Source organism: Notechis scutatus, chromosome 4 (assembly GCF_049901735.1).
Source record: "Notechis scutatus isolate UNSWTSFEM ecotype Mainland chromosome 4, rNotScu1.2, whole genome shotgun sequence".
Classification (NCBI taxonomy): domain Eukaryota; kingdom Metazoa; phylum Chordata; class Lepidosauria; order Squamata; family Elapidae; genus Notechis; species Notechis scutatus.
Window position 1 is genome coordinate 57,130,924 of NC_142012.1, and position 18,051 is coordinate 57,148,974.

At 38.6% G+C, this 18,051-nt stretch overlaps 1 protein-coding gene across 5 annotated transcripts in view; it reads right to left on the reverse strand.

Annotated features, from left to right (window-relative positions):
- PCDH7 (protocadherin 7) overlaps positions 1 to 18,051 on the reverse strand; it is a 505,021-nt gene that overhangs the window by 170,196 nt on the left and 316,774 nt on the right. The window lies entirely within an intron of this gene.

Sequence of the window (18,051 nt, forward strand, 5' to 3'; positions counted from 1 at the left end):
GGGGTGTGGCTCAATGACTCAGCTCACTCTCTGACCCTCCCACGCCTCCTACGTTGCTGCTCACGTTTCTCCCTACGACGCTGCTTATGATCAAGCCAACACTCTTCCTCTTTACTCCCTGTCAGGGGATGGTCCGATATGCCTTCCTCCTGATTAATCTCAGGCTGTTCCTCTTGGTTGTCTGATGAAACCTGAGGCATTATCAGGGAGGAAGGCATTGCCAGAGAGGAAGGTCCTGGGGAGGAAGGCATTCCCAGTTCCTCCTCCTCATCTTCCAAGTCCTCTTCCTCTAACAGCACAGGCTCGGGAATCGGAGCCACAACATATAACCATAGTTATTGATCTACAGTTCTTTCACTTTTCATTCCTTATTTTATTCAAAGAGGCATAGTATAGATTCATGACAGTTGTCCTCTGAAGTGTAACAGACATATATCATCACAAATGTTTACAACCATTAATTAATGCAGTTACTTGACACATTCAGCTTTTCAGCTAAGAAAGCATTTCCTTGCAACTTTGCTAACCTATAGATGCAATGTGGCAAAGGGTTGTTAAAATATTACAATGCAATGAATCCAAAGCTTCAATTTGATGTTTCCTCTTCAGGGTGCAAATGGCAGTGTGGGGGCATGTTTTCCACCATCCACACACTGAAAATCAGAGATAAAAGCTTTCTATGTCATTTGAAGGTGTCTCTCTTACTCTGTGGAATTCTTATTGAGCCTATTTTTATATCAGAGAGAGTACACTTGCTCATTTAGATCAAAGGGTCTTCAAACTTGGCAAGTTTAAGACTTGTGGACATCAACTCCCAAAATTCCTGAGCTAACATGACTGGAAGTTGAAGTCCACAAGTCTTAAAGCTGTCAAGTTTGAAGACCCCTGATTTAGATTGATGAGTCTTGCAAGTAGCAGAGTTCCATTCATACGGTCATAATCAGGGTTAAAGAAAACAGGATCTTTTCAGTTGTGGGTGGGGTTCTTGTTGCTCTTTGAGCTTGGTGGCTTTCATGAAGACATTTCATTACCCAACTAGGAATCATCATCAGTTCTAAAAGGAAAGGGAGTTACTCTCTGTTTATATACCAATGACTTGCTCTATCAGTGTTGGTGGGAGTATTCTTGGTGATTCCTTTATCAGACCATTGTTTATTCTATTGGTAATTCCTTGACTGGGTTATCAATTGAGCTATCAATCTTGTGGGGTGCTTGGTACTCTCTGAGTTTGGTGTTTTCTTGCAGATGTTTCATTATCAAACTAGGTAACATCATCAGTGCTAGAAGGTGCAAATCTCTCTCCCTTCTAGCTCTGATGTCACCTAGTTTGGTAATGAATTGTCTGCAAGAAAGCCACCAAGCTCAGACAACACCAAGGACTCCACAGTTAAACCGTGAGCTACAAATATTCTTTCCTATATATTGTGAGCTTCTGAATTCTGAATCACTGAATTTTCCCAAGTCAAATCTCACCTATGTCATAAATAATGCACACCATGTAGTCTCAGCTCTCCCCAAAAATAAATATTGACTTATCCCACTGTGATGTCATAATAGACATTGTACACATGTTTTTAAATATCAACAGGTCCAATTATGTACTTTAAAAAAAATGGAGCTTTTCAGTATTCACGTGGGAGAGAAAATATTTGGACAGCTTTCTGTGGAGATTCTCCACCATCCAGGTCATGGTTGTCCCAAAGGTGCTTTTTTCAAGAGACATCTGAACTTTCTGGTTTTTCTTTGAAGACATTGCTTTCATGCTTCTTCAGCTCTCCTGGACCACCTTCTTCTTCTTCTTCTTCTTCTTCTTCTTCTTCTTCTTCTTCTTCTTCTTCTTCTTCTTCTTCTTCTTCTTCTCTTCTCTTCTTCTTCTTCTTCTTCTTCTTCTTCTTCTTCTTCTTCTTCTTCTTCTTCTTCTTCTTCTTCTTCTTCTTCTTCTTTCTTCTTCTTCTTCTTCTTCTTCTTCTTCTTCTTCTTCTTCTTCTTCTTCTTCTTCTTCTTCTTCTTCTTCTTCTTCTTCTTCTTCTTCTTCTTCTTTCTTGAAAACATTTTGCTTCTAATCCAAGGTTCTTCAGAAGAGAAAAAAGAAACTCCAGCTGCCTTTGGGACATTTGGACAGATGCTTAACTCTTCAGCAACTCTGATACTATTTTAATATACCTTGATCTTCCTCTTCCTCCACTTGGAGGGCGTAACCCAATGACACTTAGTTTTTGGCAGTTCATAACCACCAGTGGGCAGTATGGTGTAGAGTATTAAGGAATTACCATGTACCCTGCTTTGCCTATCTTTCTGCCTACTCTTTGTTTAACAGATTCACACTCCAAGATTACTTTTTTTCTGCCATTCTTCCCCCCCACAAAACAATTATAGAGCACATGTTCTTTGATTCTGTTCCTGGTAGGATCTATTCTACAGAGGAATTATTGAGCCTGTCATCTGCACCTCTATAAACTGTCTGGTTTGGTTCTGCAACCCAACAGGACAGACACAGACTTCAGAGAGTAATTAGAAAAAACAATTACTACCAACCTGCCTTCCATTGAGGACCTGCATACTGCATGAGTCAAAAAGAGGGCTGGGAAAATATCTACAGACCCCTCACATCCCGGACATAAACTGTTTCAACTCCTTCCCTCAAAACGATGCTATAGAGCACTGCACACCAAGGCAACTAGACACAAGAACAGTTTTTTTTTTCCTGAAAGCCATCACTCTGCTAAACAAATATTTCCCTTAACACTGTTCAACTATTTACAAACTCTGCATTACTATTACTATTAATCTTTTCATCACTCCTTATCACCCATCCCCTCCCACTTGTGATTGTAGGACTGTAACTTTGTCGCTTGTATCCTTACAATTTATATTGATTGTTTGCTAGTATGATTTGATTGCTTATTGTACTCTATGACTATTATTAAGTGTTGTACCTTACAATTCTTGACTCTTGACAAATGTATCTTTTCTTTTATGTAAACTGAGAGTATTTACTCCAAGACAAATTCCTTGTGTGTCCAATCACACTTGGCCAATAAAGAATTCTATTCTAGTAAGCTGGGTGCTAGGCTTTGCCTATGCCAATAATACATTTCCTGTAAATGGTTTTCCGTCCTGTTACAATTCTAAACTGATGTCACTAGTAAATCCTCACTTGAGTTAGTTTTCCCGCTATATACAGTCCATCCAAACCGAGAGAACATTTCAAATTCCAACTTTGAGAGTAACAAGCTTAGCAACATACCCAGAAAATTATGTGTGGGGGCATTTACTGATAACTGCAAATTACTATTTGCCCCAATTGCTGTAATTAGTGAAGATTTAATCAGCTTGTAAAGCTGGGAAGTAACCAGAATAACATTCACTTCTCAGGCCCATCCTTAATGCCTACCTGGTGGAGGAGATATATTGCTTTTTTTCAACCTTAACCATTTGCGTTTTCTCATAGGTATGAAAGTATGCCAGTTGTTATAAGGATAATGCACCAGGTTATAAGAACAATGCAAGAAAAGTCTAGGGAGTTTCTTAGTTATTCAGGTCACGGTTGCCCAAAGGTATTTTCTTTCAAAAGGCAAGTGAACTATCTGGTTTTGTTTGAAGTATGCTTTCCTTCACATCCAAGAAGCTTATTCAGGTCTAACTGAATGGTGGAGAATGGAAGGATTTACATTCCTAGCAGTCATCTGGTCATTAGCACTCTTTCTGAGAGTCATTTCTGAGATTCATTGAGGTTGTCTGTTCCTTCGAGGTCACCTGAATTCTATACTCCACAATTTGTTTTCTCTGGATCTCCATTCATATTCCTGTACAGTATAATCTCCAAGTAGCCTCAACATCTCTCAGAAAGACAGCTAACGACCAAATGACTGCAATGCACATAAATCCTTCCATTCTCCGCCATTCAGTCAAAACTGAAGAAGCTTCTTGGGAGAGAAGCAAAATGCTTTTAAGCAAAACAAGAAAGTCCAGTTGCCTTTTGAAAGAAAGCCCCTTTGGGAGTACACCAAAAGTTTTTTTTTAAAAAAATCTGATTTTTGTAACAGAATTGTCCAGGTCTGGACATATTTTACCTGATTCAGTTGTCTCAGCCATTAATTTTCACAGTTTCAATTCTAAGTTAGCTTCTGTGTACCTCAGTCCATATTTAAGAGCTCCCTAAAGGGCTGTGGCATCAGTGCTCTTGTGATGGCTCAGGGTGGGGTACAAAATAAACACAGTTAGAAAAAACAGATAAAGACCCTTTTATTCCTTCACTTTGCTTCCAAGCTCCAAATATTCTTGACTGGAGACAAAAAAACTCCCACACGAGCAGTTACAAGAAGAAGGAAATGCCGTTTAAACTAAAAATGCCTATAAATGATAAAGAGTAAAAAACAACACAAACCAGGCAAGATAAAGACTTGAAGAAGTCCACAGATATCAGAACACACTGGGAAGGACACCAAACTCAGAGAGGAACCATAAACTAGAGATATTTCCATGCTTTTTTTCCAGCACACGCCCGTACGCATGTCCATCCTCTTATTCAGTTGTCACAGCTACAGCCCATGAACAGAATCAAGGCCCTCTCCTCCCAAATAGACCACATCTCTCCCTTATCCGCTCCTACCTGCCTGCCCTAGGATGGAGAGGGGATGGGCTTGGGTCCTCCTCTGACTGCCCAGCCGGCCTCTGCCCTTCCCCAGCCTCCTCCACAACCACCGGAGCCACACTTCCACTCCCTGTCAGCTGTTCCTCCTCTCCCCCAGTGTCAATCTCCACCAGGGGCATGACAGCTCTGGTGTGCCTATCATCCCTGTCACATTTTAATTTTTTTGTTTTATTTGTTCAAATTTGTAATTTTTTGTTTGACAACAACAACAAAATCCTGAAAGAATGCTGATCTATCAAAAAAAAAAAAAAGCAACACCTTCATTTACACCAATTTCATGCAGGCGGTTTTTGTTCCAATCTAAACTTTTTCATCAGTTCTGCTGTATTTGTGAATATATATATGGCATTCAGCTTTGTTCGGGTATTTTCCCACGTCATTGTACAAAATACCCGAACAAAGCTGAATGCCATACATGCCATACATACATACATACATACATACATACATACATACATACATACATATATATATATATGAATATATATATATATATATATATATATATATATATATATATATATATATATATATATATATATATATATGTGTGTGAATATATGTGTATGTGTGTGTGTGTGATATATATATATATATATATATATATATATATATATATATATATATATATATATATATCCCTCTGAGAAGTTAAAAAAAAAAGGTACATTTCTTGCCTGAGGTTGGGAAAGATAAATTTTGCAGAGTTTTCCCAAGTGTTTCTTAGGCATGGCCCTGAAGGGTGCTTGTAGGCTTCTGAATAGCAGCAGGGAAAAGAGACGGATCTCCTTGTTCAGCAGTAGAAACTATTATGGATTTAGGTGACAGGGAAATGAATCTCCACATTTAATGATCCCAGAATTGCTCTGAAGAACATACTCTGACTTCACTGATGAAGTCCAAAAGTGTTCTGTTGCCCCCATTATAAATATCACAAACTGTTTATCACAAAATGTCATCGTGTAGAGAGTACAGCAACAGAAAATTAAAGAGGAAAGTGTGCTCATTTTCTTCCTCAGCATTTTAGTATAAATTACCATCTCAGAAAAAGCTTTTGTTTCACTAGAATAGACTGCAAAAGTTGTATCTTTTATTATTTGAACGTTATCAGCTGAAGACTATTATTTAAAATACTCAGGATTCTATGCTACTTCATGGAGAAGAATTTGTCGCTACCTAACAGTATCATTCCTTGTTCTGCAAGTTAACGAACAATAGACAAAAGCTACCAACCTTCCTGCCACCAGTAGCAATAGCAATAGCACTTAGACTTATGTACCACTTTATAGTGCCTTACAGTCCTCTCTAAGTGGTTTACAGAGTCAGCTCATTGCTCCCAACAATCTAGGTCCTCATTTTACCTACCTCCGAAAAATGGAAGGCTGTGTCAACCTTGACCCTGGTGGGATTTGAACTGCCAAATTGCAGGCAGCTGGCAGGCAGCAAAAGTAGCCTGCAGTTCTGCACTCTAACCACTGCCACCACCATGGCTCATATCAAATTAGTTGTTTGTGAGTGACATGTTTTATCACTAAAGAAGAAATAGTTGCAAACTAATCAAGGAGAGAAGTAACCTAGAACTACAAGGGGAAAAAATCTAATTAGTGGAAGGCCTCCAGAAGTTGTGGGTATTCCATCACTGGAGAAGGCTTTTAAGAAGAGATTGTATAGTCATTTGTCTGAAACAGTATAGCATCTTCTGCTTGAATTTGGGGGGGGGGAGTTTGGAGGACCTCTGGGTTCCCTTCCAACACAATTATTCTGTTCTGTTATTTTGTTACTCTTTCTATGATCATGTGTATCCATCTCATCAAGCTGAAAGAAAGTCCATGATGGTATAGGACCATGATGCCATGCGTGCCATAGGTGACAGGCAGAGCCATTTGTGGTGACACATGAGTCACAGGCAAACTTATCTCACTGCGTAGGCGCGCACCTCACAGCTGATTTTCAGTCTCCCTGGTATAGGATATTCTGCCATGGGTAGTGAATTGAACTGGAAGAAGGGTCTCCAAGATTGGAAATTTTATGACTTGTGGACTTCAACTCCTAGAATTTCTCAGCCCATTTCCAATATTGGAAACCCCTGACATAGAAGACCTTCAAGAGCCCTTCCAATCGTAATATTCTATGTTCTACTACAGAATCGTTCACAGGCTAGAAAGATAAGAAACATAGCATTCTTCCTTTCCACATAAGATGTCATGAATAGGGGATACAAAATTCATCAACATTCTCAGAATAATTATGAATTACTTCGTTTAATTCCTACATAACTCCTGATTGTTCACCTTGACTTGTTTTTAGGAGAAGTAACTAAGTAAATAAGTTCCATGACTTCCATATTTAGTTGAAACCTTGTAAGGCAGGGAAATGGAAGATTTCTGAAGAGATTATTGTAATTTATATTCAGTTCTTTCTTTCTTTCTTTCTTTCTTTCTTTCTTTCTTTCTTTCTTTCTTTCTTTCTTTCTTTCTTTCTTTCTTTCTTTCTTTCTTTCTTTCTGACTTTCTGTCTTTCTTTCTGACTTTCTGTCTTTCTTCCTTCCTAGAAATATTATTTTATGGAAATAACAAGAAGGAAAAAGAAATTTATTTTTCATAAATTGAAGGAGAAAGCTAAACAGCATGCAGGGAAATTTGGAGACAACATATATCTTTGCATTAACATTTGAACTTGGAGTCTTCTCAAATTTTGCTTCAACTATTATTTATGAATTAATAAGGCAACCTGGTATTCTTTTAGTTAGATGCCTTAAATAACAACTTTATTTCTGTTTCTGGTAATTGAAAACTAGGATTGCTAATCCTTTAGGAAAGTACAGGCATGTTTGAGGTGTGACCCCAAGACTACAGCATGTTCTTTGGATGCAAACTAAAGAAATATACCCAAAACATAACAAAGCTACAATGGTTAATAGTATGGAAGTCAGCAACCCCATGAAGATATGAGGAGACTTAAGGGCAGTCAAGAAAGAACTGGCTGGCCTGGAAATTTGATTTGGAGATCCGATTTTAAAAAGGGGGTTGATTGAATCACTTCTTGTTTGCAAAATGTTGTAGGAGGAACTATATATCTATTTATGTAGGATTGTGGTGTTGCTGTCAGAAAACCATGCAATTGTTTTGCACGGATATCTTGGTGCTTCTATCTATTATGCAATAGGAGATAAGAAGCTTTCAAGACTTAACAAGTTTAATTACTGCAACTTGTGTGAGCAAAACATTTGCTGCTAGATCGTCTTATTTTTAAAAGAATGGTTAAGAATGGTTAAAGGTAAAAGCCTGAAATACTTCTAGCATTGAAAATAAAGGTTTGAGAGATGTTTAAACTGACAAGTCAGCAAAGCTTCTTTTTTTAAAAAAAAAAATCTATGGATAACAAAAATGGAATCTAAGCAATATGAGAACAATTTATCCAATATACAATTTCTTTAAAAGCCTTTGTTGTGCTTATTAATGTTGTGAGAAGATTCATTTAAGGGATTGGATTTCAAACTAATTTGATTGCTTCTACCAATCAATCTGGATTCAGATAGATTCAGGCTTTGGATAAATTCACCTTTATTTTTGTTTAGTTTAGAAAATTTGTGTGGCTACCCATTCACTCTCAGTGACTCTTCAATATGAGGTTGACTCAACAATACAAATTGAAAGTGAATGTCCATTTGTTTCGATAAAGTAAAGGAAATCATTCTGAAGTTCTGAATTCAGTCAAAAATCAGGGGGAAAAATATCAGATCCAATTGCACATCCCCAACGTTTACATGATTATGTGTGAAACTAATTGACATGACTGACTAATTAAAAATAGAATAGGAGAATAAAAAAAAGAGAGTTTCCCAAAGAATCATGGATATAGAACAGTCGTGACTAACCTTTTTGGGCTTATGTGCCAAAAATTGCATGCACATTAGCGCGTTCGCACTCGTGTGTCAGCACCCAGAATACAATGCGCCCCTCCACGCCCCCTGCACATGCATGCACAATCCCCCTGCCACCCCCTTACCTGCAGTGCACATTACAGCTGATTTTTTGGCTGGTTTGAGGCCTTTTTCGGCCTCCCAGAAGTTTGGAAAAAGCCTCTGCAAGGCTTTTCAGGGCGAATAATATGCCCATTTCATCACTTCCAGTATTACAGGAAGTGACAAAACAGGCCTATTTGTCCTGAAAAGCCTTGCAGAGGCTTTTTCAAGCCTCTGGGAGGCCTTAACCAGCCAAAAAATAAAGCTGTGAGGTGCATGCATGCGCAGTGAGGTAAGTTTGCCTACGGCTCGTGTGCCAGCACAAATGACTGCATGCCACTTGTGGCATGCGTGCCGTAGGCTCGCCATCACGGATATAGAACCTCAAAACGACATAGCCACACTTAGTAAGGCTGGTAGGCTGAAATGGTTGAAGAAATACCTTCCAAATGGACAAATATTTAAAATCACAACTGCCAATACATCTCAGGGAGACATTTACTCGAGCAAGATTTGAACAGCGACTGATTCACATTTATGACAGTTGCAGTGTCCTGTGGGTCATGGGATCCCGTTTTGCAATTTTCAGACAAGCGAAGTCAAATGGGGAAGAAAGATTTGCTTCACAACCGTGTTTCTAACTTAACCACTGCAGTGATTCCCTTAGCCACTGTGGCAAGAAAAGTTGTAAAGTGGGACAAAATCCAATTATCCACCCTCTTGCTCAGCAAAGGAAATTTTGGGCTCCATTGTGATCGTAAATCAAGGACCACTTGTACTGTCTCAGTTGGAATAAATGTGAGATTGCTCAACAATATATTTTAGGTAGCACTGACTGATTCCTTTGAAGCTCCAAATCCAGACTGCATTGTTTGACAGTGGTAAGCACGCACTCATGACTCACGGAAATAACAGGCACCAACAAGAGACCTACATATTTTTGCTTCTCAGGCAGTGAACAATCCCATGAGAAGGGATTGTTCACTGCATGTCTGTCAAAGGTTGCAGAGCCAAACCAGCTGAGAGGAACAGCAGCCTGAGCCAAAAAAGGAAGCATCCAGATGTTTTGGTTTTGGATAGACTCTCTTCTTGGTGCTACGAAAGCCAAGAAAACAAACGAATGAATCACAGAACAAACCAATCCAGCATTCTCACCCGAGGCACAAATAATTTGATTCAAAATTAGAATGGACACGTAATGTGGAGGCACAGTTATCACTTCCCATTACTCAGGATGCTGCTCGTAAGTGCTACGTGCTTAGAGCTCGAAGCATTGTTAGAGACCCCACATGCCCACTTTATGGTCTTTTCCTGATTGCTCCCCTCTGGGAGGAGGTTTCGAAGTATCTATAGCAGGATTACTAGATTCTATAACAGCCTTATTCCCTGTGCCATACATCTGGTAAACTCGCAATATTTGTTTTACTCGCCATGTACATGTGTACATCCAAATTAGACTGTGTTGTTTCTCTGTGTCATATATATATATATATATATATATATATATATATATATATATATATATATATATATATATATATATATATATATATATATATATATGAATGTGGGTATATGCCTAATGGTTATCTTTTGAGAGCTGAATGCAAGGACATTTCATTTTAATATATGCTGATTAGTATACATTTAAAGTGACAAAAATACTATTCTATTCTATTCTATTCTATTCTATTCTACTCTACTCTACCCTACCCTACCCTACCCTACCCTATATTCTACTCTACTCTACCCTACGCATTCATTCATCCCTATATTCTATTCTATTCTATTCTATTCTCTATTCTAGTCTAGTCTAGTCTAGTCTAGTCTAGTCTAGTCTAGTCTAGTCTACCCTACCCTACCCTACCCTACCCTACACTCTATTCTACTCTACCCCACTACACTACACTACACTACACTCTATTTCATATTTATGATTTGGGAAGAGTGGAATGGAAGAGAAGGACAGAAAGACGACACGGTCAGCTACAGCAGTGAGGAATGTACCACTGAAGATCTGAAGAGATGGGTTGAAGAAGAAGATCCAGAAAAGTCTCCCTAAAAGTCCAACACCAGCTTCAGAGCAGATACTCAGTCAAACATTGGAAAACTAGTTGTTTCTGTGATTCTCCATCTTAAAAAATGAAAGGACACAGAGGTCTACATGTGTCCATTCTCTTGCTGCTGGGGACAGTGGTTTCTTTTAGCATCTCAAGAAACCACTGGACAATCTAAAAAGAGGCCATTTAGCGCAGAAAGATCTGGGACAAGAAACCTAACTCAGCTTTGATAGCAAGCTTGATTTTTAACTTTCCATTTTCCTTATTTAATTTTTCTTTTCTTTATATGAGGATGTTTTATTTCCAGATACGCTTCTGGTAAAAGAAGACTATGGGAGATTGAATCCCAAGTTAGTTTTAACAAAACCTAAGGGCCTAATTACTTAGGATAATAAGACTGACTGACTGACATAATTAATTACCCTTGCCACAAATGTATGCATAAAATAGAATTAAATAAAGTATGTAAATATGTAAACTGTAAGCATATAAGCATTCCATCCATGAAAGAATGCTCAGTTGTAATTGTGTAACAAAGAAAAACACACACAAACACACTCTCACACACTACTTATTCGAGGTATCCTGATTGCTTTCTAAACCAATAGTTAATTTCCCAGCATTACAAGCATAACAGCACCTGACATTCTCCTTTGTACTTGTACTTTTAAGTTATCCATGCTTTCAGTTCTCAGCTGGAATACTGTTATGACCAAGGCTTCCTGAGACCATAATTAAGCACACACTTAGTCCAAATAACTCTTGTTTTATTTCAACATTGGGAATTATTTTCATTTCCAGCCAGTAATGAATCCCAAATAGTTCCACGAGATAAGCACCTACCTTTATCTCCTTTGAATTGCTGCCAACAACTAAAGTGACAAATTAACTGTAAGAAACCTATTGAAGTATCAAGTCCACACGGAGCTTCAAGGTTTAATCTGAACACAGCGAACGACTTTGCTTCCTGCAAAGGTTTCTCTATCTTTGCACCTCCTTTATACCTTAGAAGAGGGGCAATCACCTCCAAGCCTTACTCCCGAGTCACCCCTTTTGTCTCAGCTGCTCTTGCCTTCTAGCAGCTCTGTGCACATGCACACTGGGAACAGGCTCCCCTTGTTCCTCTGCCTCGCTGCTGCCAGACTCCGGAGGCTCTGGAGTCAGCACACCACTCCCAGATGGTCCTGGCCCCATCCCTGCATCAGATGCAGGACCCTCATCCGAGTCCTCCCCAGACTCCCGGACTGGTCCCCGTTCTTCCCCACTATCTGATTCCACTGCCATCTGCACAGGCTGTTGGCAAACCACAACAAATACATATTTATTTGACTAGCCAAATCATCCATCTTGATTGGGTCTAAAATTAAAATCGTCAGTCTCTCATATCTTCTTCTGCTACAATTAAACTATCTCAATTATAACTGTATGCAGGAATAACTGTACAAACCATCATATTACATACACAGGTAGTCCTTGACTTACAAAAGTTCATTTAGGGACTGCTTAAAGTTACAAAGGCACTGAAAAAAGTGACTTTTGAACATGTTTCACACTTACGACCATTGAAGCATCCACATGGTGACATGACCAAAAGTCAGGCGCTTGGCAACTGACCCATATCAGGGACTTGGTTGGTTGGTCTTCTAATCCAACCTCCTGCCTAAGCAAGAGACCCTATACCAAGGGTCTTCAAACTTGGCAAGTTTAAGACTTGTGAACTTCAACTCTCATAATTCCTGAGCTAACATGACTGGAGGAGAAATTCTGGGAGTTGAAGTCCACAAGTCTTCAAGCTGTCAAGTTTGAAGACCCCTGCCCTATACCATTTCAGACAAATGGCTGTCTAATCTCTTCTTAAAAACCTCCAGGGATGAAGCAGCCACAATTTTTGAAGGCAACATCGTCCATTGCTTAATTGTTCTAACTATCAGGAAATTTCCCCTTAGTTCTAGGTTAGTCTTCCCCTTGATTAGTTTCCATCCATTGCTTCTTGTCCTGCTTTTTGTGACTTTTTTTTACAACTTACTAACTTACCAACTGCAGTGCTTCATTTAACAATTGTGGCAAGAAAGGCCATAAAATGGGACCAAATTCAATTAGAAATCATCTCACTTGGCAACAGAAAGTTTGAGGTCAATTGTGGTCATAAGTCAAGGGCTACCTGTAGGGCAGGGGTCTTCAAACTTGACAGATTTAAGATTTGTGGACTTCAACTCCCAGAATTCCTCCTCCAGTCATGTTAGCTCAGGAATTATGGGAGTTGGTCCACAAGTCTTAAACTTGTCAAGGTTGAAGACCCTTGCAGTAGAGTCATCTGACTCTACAATAAGAAAAGCTACATTCTTAACATGCAGGGATCATAATCATCATGTGACTTTTTAAAAGTTATCAGATGACGAATCCATAATGTCTGAATATATACATTTTTTTCCCGTAGGAAAGTGAAGCCAATTCCAATTTTTGTACATATACTTTGTGGAAAGTTGGGGGCAGAGGGCAAACAAGCAAGATACAATGTTCCCTGGCCTATTGCTTCTTCCAAATTATTGAATTATCCCACAATTCCACTTTGAACACATATACTCGGTCCTCTATTCTTTAACACAAACTTTCAAACCATCGAGTAGTGAAAGCACATAGAGAGAAAAAGAAATGAAACTTTTAAAAAAACCACACGTGCTAATTTAAAAACACATCCTGTATATATATATATATATATATGTGTGTGTGTGTGTGTGTGTGTATATATATATATATATATATATATATATATATATATATATATATATATATATATATATATATATATATATATATTCTCTCTGATATATACTCTCCCTGTATCGAGACAGCAGTTTGACATTACTCATTTAAAATAATTGGATACTGTAAAAGTACATATAGTAAATTAGTAGCATATTTTACAATCTGTGTAAACTGAGGTCTTCCATTCCCAGTCTTTATTTTAAACCACTCAAGGGCGGATGGCTCATGCAAAGATTTGACACGTGAACATTCTCTTCTTATGCACATACGAGAAAGTGTGACAGTTTCACATTCATAAGCGCAGAGGCCCAGACAGAGATACGATAGAGATAGAAACAGGAAATGATAGGCCATCAAAAGCCATGCACATCATTTATTTCTCTCCACGTTTGTAAAGGTAGTCCTTGACTTATGATCAAAATTGAGCACCGGATTTCTGTTGCTGAGTCAGACAGTTGTGAAGCAAATTTTAGCTCCATTCTATGACCTTTCCTGCCACAGCTATTAAGTGAAACCACTGCAGTTCTTAAATTAGCAACATGGTTGTTAAATGAATCTGGCGTCCCCATTGACTTTTTTTTTTAATCAGAAGGTCGCAAAAGGGGATCTCATGACCCCAAAACACTGCAACCATCATAAATATGAGTCAGTTGCCAAGCCTCTCAACTTCCCTCGTGCGACCATGGGATGCTTCAACGATTGTTGAGCAACGGTCATAAGTCACCTTTTCCAAGGCTTTGAAACTTTGTAACTTTGAATGGTACTGTTGGAAGTCAAGGACTACCTGTACTGGAGAGAAAAGAAAATTCCTTTACCCAGATGAATGCACAAAACAACCACATATGCACAAAACATTGTTACCCAATTGACATCGGCAACAGAAGACCGAGAATGTCCACCTCAAAAGTTTCCTCCTGTAGTTAATATTATGTTTAAAGGATCTTCGTTTAGCAAATTGGAATTTTTTAAAAAAATGCCATAGGCCCAGTTCCTTAGGCACCAAATATTATACATTGGCACTTTTTAGATCATCATGGTTTTCTCGGACCATGTGCATATTTGTCCAATATTGAATGTTAATGACATATGAATATTAGAAAAGGAATGAAATATGGCAGTGCATATGGAAAATGTTTAGGTCTCCCTTTTCTTGATAGAACAGTTTGAACCCTAATTCATAAGGAAGTGTTTAAATTTGCATGAAACATCAATTGTCTGTCTGTCTATCTCTATCTATCTATCTATCTATCTATCTATCTATCTATCTATCTATCTATCTATCTATCTATCTATCATCTATCTATCATGTGTGTAATATGTGGCATTCGTTCATGTCAACATTATTCACAGTCCTCTACTCCTTAATATCTAATATGCCTTGGGCCCAGATTTTTCTCCCGACCCCACTGAATAAGTAGGAACTCTTCAAGAATCTTCACATTCAACACAAATCCCCAGTTATCTTGTGAAGCTTTAGTTAAAATCAGATTGGATATATGGAAGACAAATATCTATGGAGATTCTCAGTCATCCAGATCATGGTTGTCTCAAAAATGTTTTTTTTTTCCTTGTTCTTTTCAAAAGGCAACTGGGCTTTGTTTTTCGCTTCTCATCCAAGAACCTTCAGGGAGAACTGAAGAGAAGAAGAATGAGAAGAAGAAATGTCTTCAAGGATTGTTTGATATTTTAATTTTTTATTCAATAAAGTTTGTTTTTTAAAAAAAGAAATGTCTTCAAGAAAAAAACAAAGCCCTGTTGCCTTTTGGAAAGAAAAAAAAAACACCTTTGAGACATATGGAGGGAAACTTTGACTTGTCTAGCATTGTTTTAAAATATGTTGGGAGTAGGAACTCACAATGTTGAAATGAGGTATCCTTATATATATATATTTGTTCGGGTATTTTCCCACGTAATTATAGTTGTGCTTTTAAAGTTGTAGCAACGTTTCAGCAGAATCTCATCTGCCATCATCAGGCTTCTGTATTGTGTTCGTCTGTGAGTCAGACTTCTAGCAGCAGTAAAAGTCTGCTAGAACACAACTATAATGATGTGGGAAAATACCCGAGCAAAGCTGAATACCATACATGTAAGTACCCATGAAAACTATATATATATTCCTAGTTATCGACACAAAAGAATACACTCATCATACTTGCATTTATATGATGTATTTATTTTGTATGGGGTGGGGATCAACACCATGGGCCCTTCCTCATTTGGTCAGAGCAAAGAGGGCAGTGATGTAGCTTTTTGTTGTAAGTTGTGTCTGCATATGGTTTGATGCACATAGAAAAGGAATGGGATTTATATTGCATCCTTGAATTGATGCTTTCATCCCTCCGGGTCCCCACTGACTTTGCTCATCACAAAGGGTGATCTCGCATAACCCCTGGATAGTGCAACTGTCATAAATATGAGCCAGTGGCCATGATCAAATTTTGATCACAAGAATAGTGCAACCGTCGTACATGTGAAAAACAATCCTAAGTCACTTTTTTTTAATGCTGTTGTAACTGTTCTGACCAAGGCTTCCTGAGACAGTAACAATCATATACTGTTCCCAAAAACCTTTTGTTTTATTTCAACGGCTGTGAATTATATGCATTCACAGCCCACAATGAGTCTCAAAACAGTTTATGAATAGTTCAACAGAAGTCTGCCACAGTCTTTTCGGGATAAGGCTGATAAGCACCCACCTTTATCTCCCTTGAAATGCTGCCAATGACTAAATTGCCAATTAGCTATACAAGGCCAAATGGAGCACAAAGTCAACACAGAGTGTCAGAGTTTAAGCCAATCAGAACCAACAAAGTTGCTTCCTGCAAAGGCTCGTGTCCCTTTGCTCCTCCTTTATGTCTTATGGGAGGGGCCAACCATCTCCAAGCCTTACTCCCAAGCCACCCCTTTTGTCTTAACTGTTCTTGCCTTCTGACAGCTCTGCGCATGCAGACACTGGGAACAGGCTCCCCTTGTTCCTCTGCCTTGCTGATGTCAGATTCTGGAGGCTCCAGAGTTAGCACATAACTCTCAGATGGCCCTGGCCCCATCTCTGTGTCGGACTCAGATCCCTCGTCCATGCCCTGCCCAGACTCCAGAACTGACCCATGTTCCACCCCACTGTCCAACTCTGCTGCCAGCTCCACAGGCCGCTGGGAGATGACAACAGTAACTTCAAAAGACCACCAAAGAAAAGATTGTAAGTTCAGGACTACCTGTATTTACCAAACATATATCCTGTCTATCTGGCCAAATGACTAGGAAAGGTAAAATAAAACCACAATTGAAAACATTTTACAAAAAAAAACCACTTAAGACAAGTACAAGTAGATATAAATAAAAACAATAACATAAGACAGATGCATCAGAATATTACAGATGATACATGGGCTCCCTCTTACCAAGGGATTTTCAAAAATAAAGGTTTTTCAGAAGGTCACAAAAGTTGCCTCTTTTGGGGCAAGATGCTACAAAAGGGCAGGTGCTCTGGGGGAAAACAAAGCTCATCTTTTAGGTCTCATCAGCAGAGAGAACCTACAACTTGCCTTGCCTGGATGACTTGATGGAGTGGTTAGATGTTACTTGGAAGGTAATCCTTAAAATACCCCCAGCCCCAAGTCATGTAATGTCAAAACCACCCCTTGAATTGGATGGAATGGGACAACTTGCCGCAGCCAACTCATTATGGCCAACTTGCCATGCCCAATTCACCGTAGCCAACTCACTGTGGCCAATTTGCTGCAGGGCAAGTCACTGTGGTCAACTGGCCACAGGATAACTAGAACAATTTAATTATATAAAATAATTAAAAATACATTTTAATTTTTGTCATTCACATTTTGTTTTGTCCCTCCTTTGGGCACCCTTTCTTTAATGATTCTATTTCACCATTTTTTCTGTATTATTGAAAATCTTGTCCCACCGAATGTTGTTCTGTGGAGAGTTGGCCATGGTGGGTTGTTGTAGACACCAGGAAGCAAACAAAGGCAGCCTATGAATGCAGAGGATTAATGTGTGACAAGGAATGCATCTTGGAAAGTTCAGTGTGGCTTCAACGCAGGTCACAGGATATGGGGACTGGATGTTTGCTCTTCATGGAGAAATAGAAGAATGTGAGAAAGTAGCTGCATCATTGTCTCTTGAGAGAAATGATATATAAACTGGCTAGGTTTAAGGAATATTTTTCATGAATATGGAGTTGAAGGTTGACTGCTGAAAGCAACTAGAATAATGTATAATGGAAGTAAAGAATACATGAGTATAAATGGAAAGTCTAGTGAATTGTTGAATATGGAGAATGGAGTAAGACAAGGATGTGTGATGTCTCCTTTGTTGTTGAACAACATTATTAATAAATGTATGAGAGTGTGATGGAACCACAATGCTTTACAAAGATAAAAGAATAAGGGTGGTATTGGTATACTGTGAGGAATGCATATGCTTAGTTAATTTCCTTTCCTTTTCTGCTGTCTCCTGTCTTTATTTTTTTTTATTAGTGTTTTATTTGAATAAAAGAATTTAAAAAAAATATTCTTTTTTGTGTGCTATGCATAATGTTGCTTATTTTGAAAAGGATTTGCATGAATTGGTAGGCAAGTGTCTATGAATTG